Source organism: Trachemys scripta, chromosome 6 (genome assembly GCF_013100865.1).
Source record: "Trachemys scripta elegans isolate TJP31775 chromosome 6, CAS_Tse_1.0, whole genome shotgun sequence".
Classification (NCBI taxonomy): domain Eukaryota; kingdom Metazoa; phylum Chordata; order Testudines; family Emydidae; genus Trachemys; species Trachemys scripta.
In genome coordinates, this window is record NC_048303.1 from 107,921,506 (window position 1) to 107,934,621 (window position 13,116).

At 41.5% G+C, this 13,116-nt stretch overlaps 1 long non-coding RNA gene across 1 annotated transcript; it reads left to right on the forward strand.

Annotated features, from left to right (window-relative positions):
* The first annotated feature begins 773 nt into the window (after positions 1 to 773).
* Positions 774 to 11,372, forward strand: LOC117879529. Its single transcript, XR_004646297.1, has 3 exons — positions 774 to 908; positions 9,807 to 9,907; positions 11,296 to 11,372. It is a non-coding gene; the product is annotated as an uncharacterized LOC117879529 (long non-coding RNA).
* Positions 11,373 to 13,116: the final 1,744 nt, after the last annotated feature.

Consider the following 13,116-nt stretch of genomic DNA (forward strand, 5'->3'; position numbering starts at 1 on the left):
TCCCCTTATTTAAGATCAGGGCAAGATAAAGCCCAAAATTTAGATCAAGCATCCCCAAAGTCTGGGGAGGGAGGAGCTGGCTGTAGTCTTTCAGATCAAAGCCATCTCTAATTGTAATTACTGGTATTTGTTTTCCAATAAAGATTTGCAGCAGATGTATGTAATCTGTATGCTTCGTGATAAAACAAAACAAAACAGAGTAACAACAACAACAACAGCTAGGAAACTGCTTACGTGTCTGTTTACCTGTGTAATCTGATCATGCATATGTGCTAATTGTAATGAAGATGTAAAGCATATCGTTTGCACATCAAAGCAAAGAGCTTAAAATCATAGCCAGTGGTGTTCTTGCTAAGATAGTGGCTTCTTTAAAAGAAGCAATAAATGTGAATGAGTCGTGTAAAGGGGAAGGGGGAGGCAGGAGCCTGAGAAGTGGAGCTTGCAATGGAAGGTACATTGGAATTCCAAACTCCACTTACATTTTTAGTAGAATGTGTAATTTCTGATGCATGCTACAGCCCTCTTCTTCTAGATTGCTGGTGTAATACAGGTCTCTGACACAGGAGGAAGGCTGGTAAGGATCTAGACTTTGTTTTATAGCTCAAGCCATATGGCTATTGTTATAGTTGGCGAGATCATTAATAAAGGAAAAGTTATTATTATTTTCAAAAATGACCATCCGTGTGCCAGGTACAATCTAAACTGGATTTTCACAGGGTTACAGTGGGGAGCTTATCTCTTAGCCAATTTTCATCTTTCTTTCCCAGACATGAAGGCCCAAGAGTTATCCAAAAAGATTTGCAAGATTTTTTGTTGTTCTCAGTAATTGCTGAACTACTTTTGATCAAACTTTCCTAAAACCTTCACCCTTGGCCAAAGATCCCATCTGGAAAACGTCACCTAGAAAGGTAAAATTTGAGAAAGTCATAATCAACCCCCCATTGAAAAATGTTATTTTTATAATGGAAATGCTCAGGTACCTTCGCTATAATTATTACTATGTGTTCCAGCTGTTACATGTCCTGTACTTTGAGTGATATGTATATATCTATCTCTATAGCAATAGACATGTAAATCTACTATAAACATGGAATAGGATTTAGGTAGTTCCAGGTTATTAAATTTGATTTGACTGATAAATGCAATTACTGATGCTTTTATATTATATATGAACTGCAGCTTCAATAAGTATCAAAGAAATCATCAGTAAGTAAGATGCTTGCAAATATTGGCAAAGAGGCAATACATATATTTGAATTTAACTGAGGCCCGGGGCGTGCTGTGACAATTCTAGTAAGACATGGAACAACTCACTTGCATGCCTTAGGTCCAAAGTGACATCCTTCATGCTGTCTGACCTCACATATACAGTACATGTGAGGCCATGCTGTGCACAAAATGGTGTCTCCCAAGGGGGCTGGACAGAATTGTCCCATGGTAGGCCAGTTGAATAACACACAGCTAGTCAGGCATGCAGGACGTATAATGCATGCCTTGCATGTACAGACAACATGCCACTGCTAAAATGAGATTATAGCATGAAATTTTAACAATACTGTCAGCATTTTGGAGAGACTGAACTATTTGAATTTTGGAAACTTGTCACAACTTATTTGCAAGCCATCAGTTGTTTTATGCTAAAAGTGTCTTTTATGCAAACCAATAAAGTCTTGTTTGTTGTTTTCAATCCTTTGGACCAGATGCTCAGATGGAGTACTCTTCAGCCACATTGTGCTGCTTTGGCAGTGCTAAACATTCAGAAACCTGGTGAATCTGGCAAATTAGGGATTCCTTGAAGGAAACGGAGTATGGCCATGGTAGCGCTGTGTTCTGACAATGCCTGGCTATTGGAACAGCCCCTTGGGAAATCTGGGCAGCCAACATAAAGTAAAGCAGTCCTGTAATTGCTCTGCTTTACATTTGGCACTGGCTCCGTTGCTGGACAGCCCTCAAACTGGGGGTGTAAAAATGGCTTAATGCCAAGCTTGTATTCTCCGTTCCTGAGCTGTATCAAGCACAGCTTGGACACAGTTCAGGACGAGGACTTTTCTCAGCAGCTGAGGGGTCTTTATAAAGGATGTTAGACTAATGAAAGTGTGAGTAAGGAGTTGTCTCATATCTCCAAAATGAAACAGTAATTATAACCAAAATGTATTTTAAAAAAATCTATCTGGCAGGGATAGACATAATTGCCAGCTCCAGATGGCTTAGAACTTGATTTTTTTTTCGCAGGCAGTATGCTGCTTTGTTTTATACTTCCCAGATTTCTTTGTACTCATTTTAATCTGTCCTTAACTCTGGGTAAAAATTATTCATGCAAGAATATCTACCATCATGGCATCTGGCATATATAATAATTGAAAATGTAGAATGAAATTTTCATCCTAATTTCTGGTTAGGTTGGTGTGGGGGAGGGGAACTGGGACTGAGAGAGATGTGGAAGTAGCAGAGGGGAGTTAGATAGGAAGAGACTAAAACTGGAAATGGGCGAGAGAAATGGATGAGAGTGGAGAACGAGATAGAATGAGAAGCCAAGGGGAGATGGGGAAACCACTGGAGTTGTGGGAGGGGAGACTGAGCTGATGAGCCAGGATATGTGGGGAGAACTGGCTGGGCAGGGAGACTGGGACTAGGATGAGGAGCCAGGAGATAGAGACAGAATTGGGGCAGGGACAGGTTGAAGGGGATTGAGAAAAAGATAAAGTCTTGGGGGAACTGACAGAAGGGTCCATGACCATTAGAGAACACTCCCCTCCAGAGCCTGGAATGGAAACCATGATTACTGAGTCAAACCATTCCTCAGCTGTCAGCAAATAGCTAGGAAATCCACTGGCAAAATGTGTCTCGTCCACTTCTAGTATTGGACCACATAGAGGATGACAACCTACTACTGCTATCAGTTACTTTGTTAGTTCAGGTGGCAGAGGTCTTTGCACTGGATCTAAAGATTTTACTGATGAACCATGTGGTTGTCAATATGATTCCACCTGATGGAAGTTGGGTGTTTAGTTTGCTTTTTTTAAAACCTATGAAATTACAACAAAACAAAACTATATTAAAAAGAACATGGTTAAGGTTCTAAAATCAGGCACTCAGAAGTTAGGAAGTGCCAGAATTAAGGTCACCTGTGCAAGCTTAATTCAGCCCCTTTGTGTGTGTGCATTGATAGTCTTAAATTACATGCCTCAGGATGGGTAGTGCTCATGTAATGAGCAGCTATTCAGTATTTTCTTTTCTCCTCATTGTTCTATCTATTGACCTAGGCCTTATTTACTGCACACTATTCAACTCTACTCTGAAGACAAAATTAATTTACTCATGAGCTTTTCTACAACACTCATCACTATAGTATCTGAGTGTTTCACAAACATTAATTCATTTTCACAATACCCCTGTGAAATGAGGGGGTATTATTACCCCCCATTTTATAGAGGGGGAACTCCTGCATAGAGAGACTAAGGTCAAAAGTATACACTAATTTTGAGTGCCTAAGTTTAGACACCAGAGTTCTTCAGTCAGGCACCCTGATTTTTTAGAGTATTTAGCATTAGATAGCATTTTATATGTTAGAACAGAGTTCCCACAGGCTTCAGTTGCAGTTGTGAGTGCTCAGCAAATCAGACCCCAGGGTCTCCAGTCAGGCACCCTGAAAATGAGGAAGTGAGGCCTAGATCCTCATAGGTACTTAGGTGCCTAAACCCCAGCCGTAGGCACTTCTTCTTAGCATATGCGTAACATGCCTCAGGTGGCACATGACCAGGATTCATCACCCAATTTGGCCCGCTGGTTGATCATTAGTTTCCCTGGCCCGGGCTGATGCAGGGCGTAACATGAACACTGATCCATGTCCCCCTCCTTAGGCACTTACGTATCACTTAGGTGCTTAAATCCCAGTTTTGGTTTCACTGCGATCCGCAAAACTCTCACCAAGCCCAGTAGGCACATACGCTCACTTGGCAGGGTAAAAGTTCTCTTGGCACCTAACTTTCAGCCTCTAAGCATGCACACTGCTGCCTCCCTCTAGGCAGCCGACCACCTATCTCCTACCTAAGTCCCACAGCAATTCACGAACTGGGAAATACAGGTTTACGGCTGCCTAAATTGCATGTGGGGCCTGATCCAGGAGACATGCTCAGAAGCTGCCTAGTGGATTGGGTTCCATTCAAAATCTGGCAGGCAGAAGAAGAGGTGCCTCCCTTATAGCTATGGCTACAGCACTTGCCTGAGATGTGGAAGAGCTGGATACAATTACCCCCTCTTTGCCAGATTTGAGCAGAGGTCTCCCACCTCTCAGAAGAGTGCTTGAACCACTGAGCTATGAGACATTCTGCTGGGGGAGCTCTCTCCACTTCTCCTATTTAAGCTGTTCCACTGTGGATAAAATAAAGAGTGACTAGAGCAGGGAATCTGGACCCCGAGTCCTCCCAGGAACAACACTGCAATCCACAAAGCTGAATTAGGTGCCTTTATGGATCACAGTGTTGCTTCTGTGATTTTCTGGAAACCTAATGTTAGGTGCCATGATGCTCAGTGTTGCAACATCTAAGTCCCTTAGTGGATCTCACCCTTAGTAACCATCTGTGAAAAGTTTTTGGTTTAAGTGACTCACCCCACATTGTATAGGAACTCTGTGGCATAGGCAGGATTAGAAGGCAGTTTTCCAGGACAGCATTCAGACCAGCATTCAGACCATGAAGACCATCCTCACTCACTACACCCCTTCCAACAGATGCAGCTACAGACAGTCTCCTTCATTGCAGAAATCTGATTTGTCCCCAGAGAATGTCCATCCTATGCACTGAATAAGGTCCTGTGGAAAAAATAGTCTGTTGTGTAGATCAGGCCTTAGACATCTCGGAAAGGAAGTGTTTGCACAGGTTCATAACTTCCAGTTAAGGAATATGTGTCCCATATCCCAGAATGCACATACAAAGCCTTTGAAAATCACAATTTAAACAAAGAGCTTGTAGTAGGTCAATGAGTTATCTACTGGAATACACATGTATACATTTATAATCCAATGTGGAAAAAATCCATTGTGTGACTATCACTATCCCTAGAAAATAAAGGAATTTTTTCACATTCATAAAAAAAATACACACGACACAGGATGTAGAAAATTTAGTGCAAAATAATTGTTTCACTTCCTAAAACTGCAGCTGCCATTAAAAAGTTGTTAGGCTCTCAGATCCTGCATTATAAATAGATACCTAGAATGATTAGGTTCATGCTAGTCTATAACCAGCTGTTTTGCCCACACAAGCATCTTAAAACTTGACTGGCAAAAAAAGTTGCATGTCTAAGATGATCCTTTTCGTTGAACAATTGTTCTAAAATAGCAATAATAACCTGTTTGTCTTTACTGATCATGTAATAATCAGCTAGAGAGTTGAACACTTTTGGTGCTTTGCTATATCTTCACACTCCTTAGACAGACGTGAATATGTGACTAGAGAGAGCCTCCAAACAGGTTGCTGTTTCTTAATGTTGAACAAGGATCTGTTTCCATTGGAATTATTTTTTAAAATATCAGGGAAGCATTTCTGTTGGGCTTGGCTTAAATAAAAGTTTGTTAATACAAAAAGTAAGTTATGAGCCAAATTGATCCAACTGTTCTTTTAAGGAAATACTGGAATTTTTCTTTCCCATGCTCTTGGCAATTAGAAGCAAGCAAAAACTTACTATTTTCTTGTACTTTTTTTAATAGATTATTTTATGCATAATTTCCCACATGGTTAATTATACAAATTTTTATCAGTGGATATTGATCATCCACCCAACAATCTAAATAGAGCCACTTGTTCCATTTGGTAGAATGTTGCTTTTAAATGACTACCAGGACAGTATTTTTAAATGGGGTATTAGACTGATTTCTTAAGCCCAGTCAGAGAAAAGACAGCTCAGTGTATGTATAACAAAAAGCAGCTCCCCAGGTGCGGAAGGGCCGGTCAAATCTTGTTGGGTAAGCTCCTTTGCTGAAACGCTGCCAGATAGATACCTGTTTTTTGTAAAAGACAGAGTACACCTGGATCATTCATCACATTGGTCTGCGCGGTTTTATAGAGAAGTAACTTACCAAAATGTCCAATTAAATAATGTGAAGCTTGTGACACAAAGTGACAAAAGACAGGAAATATGTAGTTCAACTTAACGCTCTAAGCCCAACTGGTGTGGGTCCCCTGATGTCTTGTATTAGGCTGTACGTCCATAACTCACCATGTTGTGAGCATGAAAAGGCACAGTGACATAAATTACATACAAGATGAAAGACAGCTTTAAATCTGAATTTCCTGGCTTTTCTATGTTCATTTCAGAAATAAATGAACTTGCCAAATAAAAGCCTTATGAAAGGTGAGTCTGGTGGATTAGGAAAAGAGACTTAGGCAGGGATTGAGGGGAGGAGAAGACACTCACAAGCTAGGGAACAATACAGAAACAATAGAAGAGAGGGTGAGAAGAGGAACATAGGAGAAAAAAGAGCAAAGGAGTGAGGAAGAAAGGGCATAAGATGTGTAGAGAGAGAATAATGAGAGAGAGGCTGCCCTTCTGAAGCCTAGAGATACATGTGCTTTTTCAAGTCACTAATTTTTTTTCCTGTACAAAGGTTAGAGGTGCATCTTTGGACAGTGGTTTAAAACAACTAAAAGTAAGAAATGAGAATTAAGGTTGAAACTGTGATTGGTGCCTTGAACCTTGTTTAGCTATTTGCACCTGTGCAAAGCAGATGTCAAATGCTTCCACTGGGGGAAACGAGTGGAGAATTCTGATTGGGAGTGTTTTACATTGACTTGACGCAAGAGGATCCGATCCAGCAAAACACTTAAGCACAGGTTTAACTTCAAGCGCATGAATAGTTCCTTTGATTGCCAGGGGACTACTCACATGGTTAAAGTTAAACACGTGCTTAAGTGCTTTGCTGATCAGAGCCTAAGTAATAAAGTGCAAGGCAGTAGAGAATAAGCAAGTCCATCTTTATAATCCTCCAATTACAAGACCCTGTAGAAGCATTAAGTATAAATGATATTATTTATACACACACACACATCCCACTTCTTCTTAGGTACTTCCTAGGGAATTTTTTTAAGGATAATAGAATCCTGGGTGATCATACATGACCATACAGGTCACAAGGCATCTCGATTTTTGTTTTGTCTCCTAATTTTCTTATTTCATCCCAAGGCAGTAGAGCAGATATGCTATGGATTACTGGAAATACTACAGCAGAAAAGCATTTTGTGATGGTGTTTGGGGCTATTTTGCATTTTTATTTTCCTGTTATTGAATTTCAGCAAGGCAATACAATTTCTCCAATAGAAGAATAGCAACTAAAGACACACAATAGGCATAAATAAGTATAAATCTGTATGTGGTAGCTGGACATTCTAATTTTTTTTAGTAGTTCTCATCTTGCTATGCTTCATATATATGTATAAAAACATTGAAAGTACATTAAAGGTGCAAACACTTAAAGTGAGGAAATGACAACATTAAATTGTGGTCAGATTTGCAGAAATGCTTCGGGTTGGCCTTGCTCTGCTCCCATTGAAGTCAATAGGAGTTTGCTGAGTGCTTTTGAAATTCCTCTCTAGAATTTTTTTAGAGAGATCTGTGTGTCATCATCCCATCCCCTTTTGCCACCCACTTTGTAACAAAAGTAGACAAAGAGCCAGGTCATTATCTTGTGCACCACAGGGCAGGATTTTGCCCTACAAATCTGCCCACACATCAACTTTTAATTCTTATGTTAGTTGGCCACCTTTTTTTTTTTTTTTTCACCCACTCAAATTTCCTTCCAAAAATCTTGATGAGTCATTGGGCATGCAGTCTATCCCAATGTGAGCACCTCACCTATGTACCTGCAGAAAAATGGCCTTTTAGAAAACCCACTAAAGGGAAGATTTGTAAGTACTGTACTTTCTAAATGAGGTGGAGAGAACTCTTGAAAGAAAAAACCTAGGTCTTTTTCCTTTCAGCAAAGAATAGATTTTTCCCCCTTAAGAATGTCATAATCTCTTCGCCCAGTGATTTTGCTGTTCAGTTCTTTCATAAATCCATGAATTATGATGTATCCTGTTCTAGCCATGCCAAAAAATGCCACAATCTCACAGACTGTACTTCTCTTTCTGTGCCACAAAATCAAACCACAGACCTGGTGCAGAGACCCCGAGTATACTCAGAACATGCATGCGCAATACAGTGTTTCCTTTAGTTCTGTGGTTTTCTTTATGACAGGGACTACAAGATATATAAAGCTCCTTTCTGGCTGCAGGCTTTTTACACATATAATAGCTTTTGACAGAAAGTTACAGCTTGTTAAACCCAAATGATTTTGATTATGCATGTTAGTAACAAGACAAACCAGTTGTACAGAATTCCCTGCCCTGCAAAGTAGTCTATAGAGAAAAAAATTAAGCAGATCATACTGCAATCAAGCATGTTCCTGAACAAATTTAGTCTCATTAAACTAGAGAACAGAAAGTGATAATTTTTAAGAGAAACTGCTGTTGCTCAGTGTTAACCTGTAGAACCTGCTAAACACTTCACTTTAAATGTGTTTTTATACACTAACCCCATTCCAGTCACAGAGCCACTGATTAAACCTGAAGAAGGTCAGGGATATGTGTTACTTTCTCTCTAGTTCCAGCTATTGTCTGAAAATTCTCTTAAATCTATAAGACTTAAACATGTTGTGACAGTCTGTACTTTTATGTTCACCCTTTTTACAAGACTATAATAAATTTTGTACAAAGTATACCTTATGAGGTACCATTTGAAAGATCACTGAATCATGAAATCTGCTGAATATTTTTGTCCTGGTAAAATGCGTGGCAACGTTGTATGTAACGTTATAAAATTCTGCTGTATAAGAGTTGTTCCAAGTCTAGAGAAACAGCTTCAAACCAGTTTCCCAGAAACAGAAGACTAGCCAGCACCTCAGCCAGATGTCAGCATAATCAAAATGGACTATCACCCGATTAAGTGGTCATTCTGTGGCAGGAAAAAGGGTCTGAGCGAGAAATGTACATGTTGGCAAAGAAATAGCTGGAAGTTCCCATCTCCCAGACCTGCTGTCTCCTGAACAGGGCCGATGTAACCATTTAGGCAAACTAGGCGGCCGCCTAGGGCGCCTAGTGGTTGGGGGCACCTAAAAGCCCGCTCAGGCGAGGAGGTGGAGTGGAGGTGCGTGGGGATGGGGTGGGAGGGGCATGGGAAGGGCCGCCCACAGTAACAGGGGGGGCGCGCACAGGGGAACCGCTCCCGCCCCAGATCACCTCCACTCTGCCTCCTCCGCTGAGCACACAGCCCCCGCTCTAAGTCTTCTCCAATCGGCGCCGCAAGCCTGCGAGGGGAGGAGAATTAGAGCGGCACTGGCATGCTCAGCGGAGGAGGCGGAGCCGAGGTGAGCTGGGGCGGGCTCCCCAGGCGGGGTTAGCTGCCGTGGGGGGGGTGGCTCCCTGGGCGGGGTTAGCTTCTGCGGGGGCGGGGGTGGAGAGTCTCCCCAGGTGGGGTTAGCTGCCATGGGAGGGGGGCTCCCTGGATGGGGTTAGCTTCCGTGGGGGGGGGGGGTCTCCCCGGGTGGGGTTAGCTGCTGAGGGGGAGTAGCTGCTGCATGGGGGGGGTTAGCTGCCGCGGGGGGTGGGGTTAGCTGTGTGTGTGTGGTGGGCGCAAAGTGGAAGTTTCGCCTAGGGCGCGAAACTTCCTTGCACCGGCCCTGCTCCTGAACCCCAACTGGAAATGATTCTCAAAGAGGAAGAAAAGGTATCAAAATGAAGAACAGAGAACACAAATCACCTTTCTCCCCTCAGCTCTACTCACGCCATCAACACTTGAAAGACAAAGGAAGCATCATTGAGCTCGCAGAGGTGTCTGACTCAGAGGAATCCAACCAGACTGGTGTAATCATATGGTGAAAGAAACTTTTTTGCTTTAAATTCACTTAGCTTGTTAAGTTAGGTATAAGTTTGTGTTTTACCTTTTATTTCTTTGTAACCAATTCTGACTTTTATGCCTCATTATTTTTAATCACTTAAAATCTATCTTTCTGTAGTTAATAAACTTGTTTTATTGTTTTATCTTAACAAGTGTGTGTTTGGATTGAAGTGTTTGGGAAACTTCATTTGAGATAACAGGATTTGTGAATATCATATTCTATTAATGAAATGAGGGACTTTCTATGCTTGTATTGTCCAGGAGGGTAGTGGGCAGTACAAGGTGCACATTTCTGACACTGGGAATTTGCTGTATACTCTGTACTATAATTCAGGAGTGGCTGGCTGAGAGCACTTTTATAACTCAGCTGAGAGTAATTTATATGCTAGAGGCGGTGTATGAGCAGACCAGGAGTGGTTACTCTCACAGTGAAGCAGTGTAAAAAGCACCCCATGTTGCACAGTTGAGGGGACAGTTCAACAGTCCAGATTGTGCACTGGATAATGTCATGCATGAATTAAGTGCTTTCCTGGGTCAAAGTTAACAAACTTTATAACAAAGTTCATTAACAGAGCTCTACACCGGGGGTTTCAGCTGTTAGTTTAGTTGCATCAGGATAAGCCCATGTAAAAGCACTGTGAATTGTAATTTGCACCTATACAATTTATCTCTGTTTGAAACCAGAGTAAACTACATAGGTATAAATTGCAATGTGGTCCAGTAGATTGGGCATTGGACTGGAAGTCAGGAGATGTGGGCTCTATTCTTATATCTTTTACTAAGCTGCTGAGTGACTTTAGGCGAATTGCTTTGCTCTGTGCCTTAGTGTCCCCTCCCAGGCTTTGTTTATTTAGATTATAAACTCTTTGGGGCCTCAATTGTGTATACCATACCTAACGCAAGGGGGCCCTGATCTTGAGCCTTATAGTAGCCACTATAAAAATAGCAGCTTTGCCTATCTGTGCTAGGGGTTTGTAATAATAACAGATGAAGGGCCAAACCATAACTCTTGGTGTAAATTGGCCTCAAATATTTTCAGAGAGAAGTTTGGTTATTAAATTGAAAGTGTCTCTCTAATTATTGTGTTTCCTTCTCAAATAGAAATGATTACATTCATCTCCAGATTGGGGATTAGAAAGGAATTTCCCCCAGGAATAATAGCGCTAGTGACTTTCATGAGGTTGAAGGTTGGTCTTTTGCTTGAGCATTGAATAAGGATTATCTTCTAGGATTAGTTTCTGGAGCCTGTGTGGCAGAGAGCAGTGGGACCCACCTCACTCTTTTCCATCCCTGGATACAGTGCAGACTGTGCCCAAAAAAACTCCTGGGAAAGGATATGTAAACTTTCCTTCCTTGTCTTTGCAGACATGACAGAATCTTTGACCAACTGCTACCAAAATCCACTTGTTTCTTTTTGTGGAAGGAGGCAATCTGTACCAGAGACAATGCACGAGGTATTTTAACAGTGCTCCTGATTGCGACTGTCAGAATTCCTCTGTGTTATTTAGCACATTTCTAATTTTGGCCCTAGCAACACACTTTTCTGCATTATTTAGAACAAAAAGTGTGAGTTGCTGCTATTTTCATCTAGTCTAAAAAAAACATTGAGGATCAGGAAAAGATGCTCACCTGTGCAACCTGTCTGCAGAAAAGTCAGAAGTACAAGAGACTTGAGACTGCTTTTTTATTTTTTATTTAGATTTTATTACTTTCAATATATGCTAAATAATATGCAGAATTGCCTGTCATAGACTAAAAACAGACTAGTCAATAAAGTGGAAATAGCCAATAGTCTGACAACAGGCACCAAAGTCAAAATTAGCAAGATAACAGTAATCTTCTCTCACTACTATTACAAATAGTTACATAGTAAAATAAGCAAAGAGTCCTGTGGCACCTTATAGACTAACAGACGGATTGCCGCATGAGCTTTTGTGGGTGAATACCCACTTCGTCGGATTCACACACGAAACCTCATGTTCCAATACATCTGTTAGTCTATAAGGTGCCACAGGACCCTTTGTTGCTTTTACAGATCCAGACGAACACAGCTACCCCTCTGATAGTAAAATTAATTCGTCTGTACATCCCTACCTAACATTCCCTCAGAAGCCACCTTAAAGTCCTCTACATACCACTGGAGTCAGGCCCTCTGTATTTTATAAGTCTTTTTAGCTTTGCAGATATATTTTTTACTCATTTTTTGTATAGAGGAAGGATAGACCAGTGGTTAGGACTAACCTGGAATTTCGGAGACCTGAATTAAGTACCCAGTTCTGCCATAGACTGCTTATGTCATGTTTGGCAAATCACTCAGTCTTTCTGTGCCTCAGTTACTCGTTTATTAAATGAGAATATAGCACTTCCTGACAACACAAGAATGTTTTGAGGAAAAATACATTAAAATACTGTGTGGCTCTCAGATGCTATGGTAAGTATCCTAGGTAGATAGATTTGTTATACTAGCAGGAACTTACATTATTTGTTACAAGCATTTTCCCCCAAACCTTCTCATAGATCGTTACTAAACTGGGGAGTTAGTGTTCCATTTTTTGCTCTCCACTAGTTAGTTAACCAGCGTGTGTCAATACTGTAAAGGAGCTAAGACATTAGCTAAAGTTCTAAATGCCTTTAAATGCCTCTTTAGCTCATTTAAAATATATTGCAATAACAACTAAATGGTCATTAAGCTGCTTATCATGCTTTTACCTTTCTGTCCTAGACGTCTGGTTTCTCATATTGGAAGAGGCCAGCATAAAGACGGCAACAACGTTCAGATAAAGTATATGGACCCCGTTCTGAAATCCTTATTAAGAGCTAAACTGTGACTTGCACTACATCCCCACAGAAGGGAGTTAGAGGGTTCTAGGTTCTAGGCACAACGGAGAAAGTAGGGCTGTGTGCCCGCTCTGGAGCAAGCAGGCTGGGAGGGAGCAGGCAGGGACAGGGAATAGGTGGAGAGTTGGCCCCAGTCTCGCTAGTTGCTGGCCAGCAGAGCTGCGTCAGCATGCAACAGGGGGAGGGGTGGGGTGGCATGGGGGTGTAGTAATTGTTGGCTGCTATAGGCCAGCAGTCAGTTACTACCCCCTGGAGCAAAAAGGAAGCAGGAGAAGCAAGGTGACTCAGAGGTGTTTCTGAGTCACTGTGCTGCTCAGGGCTACTCCTGGGGTGGTTCAGCTTATGTAT